A 7,244-nucleotide genomic window follows, 5' to 3' on the forward strand; every position below is an offset into this window, starting at 1 on the left:
ACGAGAGCGTAGCGATGATATCCTTATAGATATGGGCCGATTTCGATTTCTTGCAAATTTGTTAGTTTTGGATATGCATTCTTATGATGTTATACTTGGGATGGACTGGATATCTCAGTACCATGCTCAGGTTAATTGTTACGAAAAGTCTATTGTATTTGCTACACCAGGACAGGAAATGTATCTTATTGTTGTAACACAAACTGAAAGAGGGCCTAGCACATATTTATTCTTTATTGAGGAGGAATCACAGGAAGGTATCTCTTGACAGTATTCCGGTAGAGCAGGAATTTCAGGATATATTCTAGGAAATTCTAGATTTGCCACCGAGTCGGGAGATAGACTTCGTCATTGATTTAGCTCTAGGCACTACGCCTATTGCTAAGGCGCCATATAGAATGGCACCAATGGAGATGCGAAATTTGAAAGATTAAATTCAGCAGTTGCTCAGCCAGGGATTTATTCGCAGGAGTATTTCACCATAAGGAGCACCAGTATTGTTTGTTAAGAAGAAGGATGGATCTCTTCGTCTTTGTATTAATTACAGAGAACAGAACAAGGTCACTATTCGCAACAAGTACCCGTTGCCCAGAATTGATGACCTGTTTGATCAGTTGAAGGGAGCTATTTACTTCTCGAAGATAGATTTGAGATTTGGTTATCATCAGCTACGAGTCAAAGAACAAGATGTTCCAAAGACAGCATTTCTCACAAAGTACGGATCTTATGAGTTTCGTGTTATGCCTTTCGGCTTAACTAATGCCCCAGCTGCCTTTATGGATTTGATGAACAGAGTATTCAGAGAATACTTAGATCAGTTTGTCAATGTGTTCATCGATGATATTCTGGTTCACTCTAAGTCGGAGAAGGACCATGCCAGACATTTACGCACCGTCTTGCAGACACTTCGCGAACATAAGTTGTTTGTAAAGTTTGAGAAGTATGAATTTTGGCAGAAAATGGTCAAATTTCTGGGCCATGTAGTGTCAGAATAAGGGTTAGCAGTCGATCCAGGCAAGGTTGCGGTAGTTATGGAGTGGGGACAGCCTACCTCACCAACAGAGATTCACAGTTTTCTGGGATTGGTAGGGTATTACCGCAGGTTCATCCATGGATTCTCCAAAATTACGGGTCCACTTACTCATCTGACCAAGAAGAATGTACCTTTCGTATGGGATGATTCTTGTCAGACTGCTTTTACCGAATTGAAGAGTAAGTTAACTTCTGCACTTGTCTTAGTTACACCTCAAAGTGGAATCGAGTATTTAGTATATACCGACGTTTCTCTGAAGGGTTTGGGTTGTGTGTTGATGCAAGAAGAGCAACCAGTTTCTTATGGGTCTCGGAAGCTTAAGCCTCATGAGCTTAATTACCCGACTCACGATTTGGAGTTTGCAGCAGTGGTTTTTGCCTTGCATATATGGAGGCATTATCTTTTGGGGGAGACTTTTTGATTGTTTAGTGATTATAAGAGTTTGCAGTATTTGTTCACCTAGAGGCAACTGAATATGAGATAGCGCAGATGGTTAGAGTTCGTGAAAGATTATCACTTTTTTATTCAATATCATCCAGGGAAAGCGAATATAGTAGCAAATGCACTCAGCCGTCGACCCTGTGCCAGCTTTTCAGCTTTGTTTGCAACAGAGTGGGATGCTTTGAAGGCTGCTGGTGAGTTAACAGAAGCTTTTATGGCATGTGTGGTAGTAATTCCTTCTATCATTCACCAGGTTATTAAAGCTCAACTCACAGATCAACAGTGTATTGATCGAGTTTTGGAGTTAGCTTCAGGAGATGTTCCTTTTTATTCCATGGGTACGGATGGAGGATTGAGGTACAAGGGATGTTTAATTGTTCCTTCAGTTGACAATTTGATAAATGTTGTGATGAGAGAGACACACACTTCTCAGTTCTCTGTACATCTAGGGGGAGACAAGATGTATCAGGACATGAAACGCCAGTTTTGGTGGGCCGGTATGAAGAGAGATATAGCTATCTTTGTCTCTAAATGCAGCACTTGTCAGATGGTTAAGATTGATCATCAGAGACCGCCAGGACCTTTACAGCCACTTCCCATACCAGAGTGGAAATGAGAGAGTATATCTATGGACTTCATAGAGGGATTACCTACTTCACATCATAATCACAATTCTATTTGGGTCATTGTTGATAGATTGACCGAGTCCGCTCATTTTCTACTTGTTCGTTCAACCTTTACATCAGAACAGTTTGCCAAGCTCTATATTGCAGAAATGGTGAAACTTCATGGCATTCCATTGTCCATCGTATCAGATAGAGATCCGAACTTTGTATCAGGATTTTGGAGGAGCTTTCAGCAGGCTTTGGGTACAGAACTTTATCTTAGCACTGCCTATCATCCTTAGACAGGTGGACAGACAGAACGAGTTAATCAAATTTTAGAAGACATGTTGCGGGCATGTGTTCTTGATTTTAAGGGCAATTGGGAGGAATATTTGCCGCTTTCAGAGTTTGCTTATAACAATAGTTATCAGAAAACTATTGGTATGGCACCATTTGAGGCTTTGTACGGTAGACCGTGTAGGTCTCTTGTTTGTTGGCTTGGAGTAGGCGAGAAGAGCTTTTTGGGGTCCTGAATTTATTAAGGACACGTCAGAAAAGATCGCTATCATTAGGGATCGGATGCGTACAGCTCAAAGCAGACATAAAAGTTGTGCCGATCGTCGAACTCGTGTTTTGGAGTTTAAGGTTGGTGATCAAGTTTTACTTAAGGTTTCTCCTATGAAGGGAGTAATGCGGTTTGGGTCAAAGGGTAAGTTATCGCCTCGTTTTGTGGGTCCTTTTATGATTACAGATCGGATTGGGGCAGTAGCTTATCGTCTGGCTCTACCAGATAATCTTCATAGGGTACATAATGTTTTTCATGTATCCATACTGCGAAAATTTCTACGGGAAGAAGATCGATATCGACACATTGATGTGGGTGAGATTGAGTTGCAACCCAATGCAACTTATTTAGAACAACCTTACTATATTCTCGATCGTATGAATCAGATACTGCGCACGAAGACTATTCCATTAGTACGTTTATAGTGGAGTCATCATAGTGAGATAGAGTCTACTTGGGAACGGGAAGATAGTATCCCTGCCAAGTATCCAGAGCTCTTTCATACAGGTATGTAATGAATTTCGGGAACGAAATTCCTTTATTAGGGGGGCAGAATGTAATACCCCGTATTTTTAAAGAGTTTATTTAAATTAATTCTGTATATTTAATGTGTAGATTTATTCACCTTTTAATTATGTATGCTAAATTATTAAATTAATTTTATTTATTTGTGCATGTAACATTGATAATATGCTCTATATATTATAATGTTAGTTTATATATTTTGTTGATTATGTTTTATATTAATTAATACTACTTAATTAAAGTAGTACATTTGTAATGTAATGTATTATATCATAATAATAATAATAATAATAATAATAATAATAATAATAATAATAATAATAATGTTCAAATGTCATGATGTAAATTATATATTAGGATAGGATTTCATTTATGTCATATGGGTGGACTTAGATTGTATTGCCTTAAAGCCATATAGGTGGGAATGTTTGGATAGTTAATAGAAGTTAGATATTTGTAATATTTATATTGTATAAGTTAGTATTTATATTAGCTTGTTAGCTTTCCAATTGAGGGCAACTCACATAAGTTGAAGAAGAAAAAAATAACAGTGAGCTATTTTAGAAGAGTGAAAGAAAAAGATAGAAAAAGAAGCTTGGACCGGTGTAGGTGATTAAACCAGACTACGCGCAACCGGCGGATTTGTTTCAAATCCATAAGGCAAGTTAATATCTACTTTTACCCTTTGAATCCATAAATATATTATTTAATTTATTTAGATAATTTTGGAGTATGGAAAGCATGCTAGGATTTTAATAAATTATAATTTTAGTTTATTAAATTAGTGAAATATTAATTATGTAAGGTGTTAAATATTATTTTATTAGTATATGTAATTAAATATAGCTAAAAATAATTATTTAAGGCTTTAGGGATTTTTTTAGAATTTTTTGGAATTTTCTGGGATTTTTTTGCAGATTCCGGCGAGACTCCGGCGAGATTTCAGGCCACCGGCAGTGAGGAAGATGACTGGAGTGATCCGGTGTGATGAGGCGCACTATAGTTAGTGTGCACTTGCATCCGCAGTTGTTAGATTAGTTTTTGGTCAACAGATTGATCCAGTGTAGCGCGTCTATAAGGGTCTTTTACAACCAACCAACCAGCACGCGCTACGTCAGCAGGAACCACGTGTAAGGGTCTGGCATCGGCACGTGGCTGATGCCAGACGCGCGTGGGGGCGCGTGTAAGCGCGTGCGCATGTGAGGAAGGTGGCGGCGCGTGTGGGAAGCTTTGGTAGGCGCGTGAGGGCGCGTGTGGGGTCTCTGCTGCAGCTGGAAATGTCCAGAATACCCCTAGGGACTGATTTGTAATTTCCAGAACCTTCAACTTGCATTTTTGGGCCTCGGGTTGATATTTTCAGGATTAACGGGACATTAAATTATTATTTTATTACCCGTTAATTATTATTATGTCTGATTAATATTTCTAAACATTAATTATATCGTTTACAATTTGGATCGCTATGGTATAGTTGTAATTAATGTAATGACATATTTGAATATTAATCGTGTTATTATTTAATGTTAAATGAAATGATTACATGATTTGATTCATATAAATTGTCCGTTATACATTACAGGATTATTTATGTTGTTAATGATATACAAATTATTATTATTATGCTGTGAGCATTTCAGGGCGTAAATGGACTGCTAAATAAATTATGTTGCATTTTTATTATATGGATGTGTTGCCATATAGAACCATGTGAGCTGACTAATAAGCTGAGACTCATTTATACCTTATGCATTCGTTGCCATAGACAGATGTGTGGCTGTCGGGGTATGTGGTTTAATATTATTGGCATATGTTGCCTAAGTGATATGCTTAGTATATACATTAGTACCTTGAGATGTGTTACCACTGTGTAGGACTTATAGTCTGTGTTGTCAGTACCGTGCACGCTGTATTAATAGCTGATTTCCCAGGTAGGGAAAGGAGACACTTAACCACCTCGTGTGAGTCTTAGTGATCCCCGTCTATTCTGGTTGAGGTCATATTATACATTGTGTAGTTTCATTAGGATGTATACAGGTATAGTATACTTCCGAATATAATGATTAGTTTATTTGATTATCTGATTTGGGTCATAGTAGAGAGAACTTGCTCATGGGTTTGACCCACCATTGTTGTTATTACAGGACCCTGTCAGCACCCATTTCAAGGTTGAGGCTTAGTAGTGTGGGACCACCATCCGAACTCATCTACTCTTGCGGTCCTGTTCAGGGTAAAAGTTTTATGTATTATTTTAGTTTCAGTTTTATTTACTTCTGATGTTGAACTTTCAAGTTTATATTTAGGGATCCTTGATATAGGATTTCCAAGTTGTATAAAGGAGTATTGTATTTAATAAAGGATGGATGGAAGTTTTATTATTTAGTTTTCCTTTCCTGTCTGAGTTCTTCTATTATTATCATTTTGTATTCCATTCTTGTATATTACCAACTGTTTTTGACACCTCTCATTTTTTGTGTATAAGCCTGATCAACTTATGCGTGGAAAATGTGGGGGTATCACAGTTGGTATCAGAGCATTCCAGATTCGAGTGTCTTAGGGATCTGTGGTTACTATACTTCCGCGTTGTGTATTATGATAATTAGAGCCTATGTATTAGGGTCCTTTGTACTCTTTTAGTCGGTCCATTATAATGTACTGACGTTAGATTTTCTAAATTCGACAGAAGGATGGTTAGACGTTGGACAAGGAGTGCGAACAGAACCACGTGGCCAAGTTCAGAACTTTCCGACAACTCAAGATGAGAATCAGGAATTTACTCCTCAAATTGCTGATATCATTGCACGAGCTGTAGCAGTAGGAGTAACATCTGCTCTACAAAACCAGCAACCTCCTCAGATGGCACCTGCTCCTGAACCAGTAGCATAGCCAATTTCATGGACAAAACTCATCACTCGTTCATAAGTGGGAATCCACCATCATTTGCAGGGTCCACAGATGTCAAGTTAGCATATCAGTGGAAACAAGAGAGCGAATGTCATCTTCGGATGGTAGTCTGTACCGAAGTGTAGAAACAGATGCTAGTTACTTTTTTGTTAATATGCAATGCATTACAATGGTGGGAGTCTATCACTACCATTGAAGAGTGGACCAGATTGACATATGCTGAATTTTAGACTCGCTTTGATAACAAGTATTTTCCCTTGTTAGTAAGACCAGTATTGAAGACTGAATTTCTGGATCTACAGCAGGGGGATATGCCCGTGGCCGAATATGGACAGAGGTTCATTAATTTGTCTTTATTCGCACCAGAGGAGGTGAATACTGAAGAAAAGAAGAGGGACCGTTTTGTTAAAGGGTTAATATGGCCAATTAAAATGGTGATCGTAGGTAGTCCTTCATATGCTACTTACATACAGGTGGTTAATGCCGCTTTATAGCACTGCCAGATAAAGAGTGATTACCAGAAATCCAAGGGAGAAAAGCGGGCTGACCGAGACTTTACTCACTAGACAGTGGAGAAGGAAAGCAGTAGTGGTACAGAGTTCAATGATCGGGGAAGAGTTCAAGGACATCAACCTTGGAAGAAAAACAAAGGAAACATAGAGGTGCAGAGAGATGGGGTTCCTAATCAGGGTAGGCAAGTTGGGGTACCTTAGACGGGACAGGAAAAGTTTTCGAGAAATCAACAGAGAAGGCAGACAGGTCCTTTTCAGGGACGTTGTTATCACTGTAGGGAGATTGGGCATCCAGCCAAGATGTGTCCCAAAGCTAAGCAGGGACAGTATGGGCAGCCGAGACCTAATCAGCCCTTACCTTTACCGGCCCCACAGATACCACGTGGCCAAGTTCAGAACTTTCCGACACTTCCAGCACCACCACTTCCTCAGGGACAACCTCCACAATAGTTGCAGCATGGCAGGGTATATAACCTCATGCCATATAATGTGCAGTCTCCTCAGGCTATTGAGGGTATGTTTTCTATACATGGTAGATCTGCTCATATACTATTTGACACTGGTGCATCACATTCTTTTGTTTCTAGATCTTTTGTTATCTTATCTGGTATGGTGACTCAGTTTTGTGACCAACCTCTCAATATTCATACACCATTGGGAGT

This window comes from Cornus florida, unplaced genomic scaffold, assembly GCF_030987335.1.
Source record: "Cornus florida cultivar Cherokee Brave unplaced genomic scaffold, ASM3098733v1 CherokeeBrave_3.0.0_Hap2_Chr02, whole genome shotgun sequence".
NCBI classification, from domain to species: domain Eukaryota; kingdom Viridiplantae; phylum Streptophyta; class Magnoliopsida; order Cornales; family Cornaceae; genus Cornus; species Cornus florida.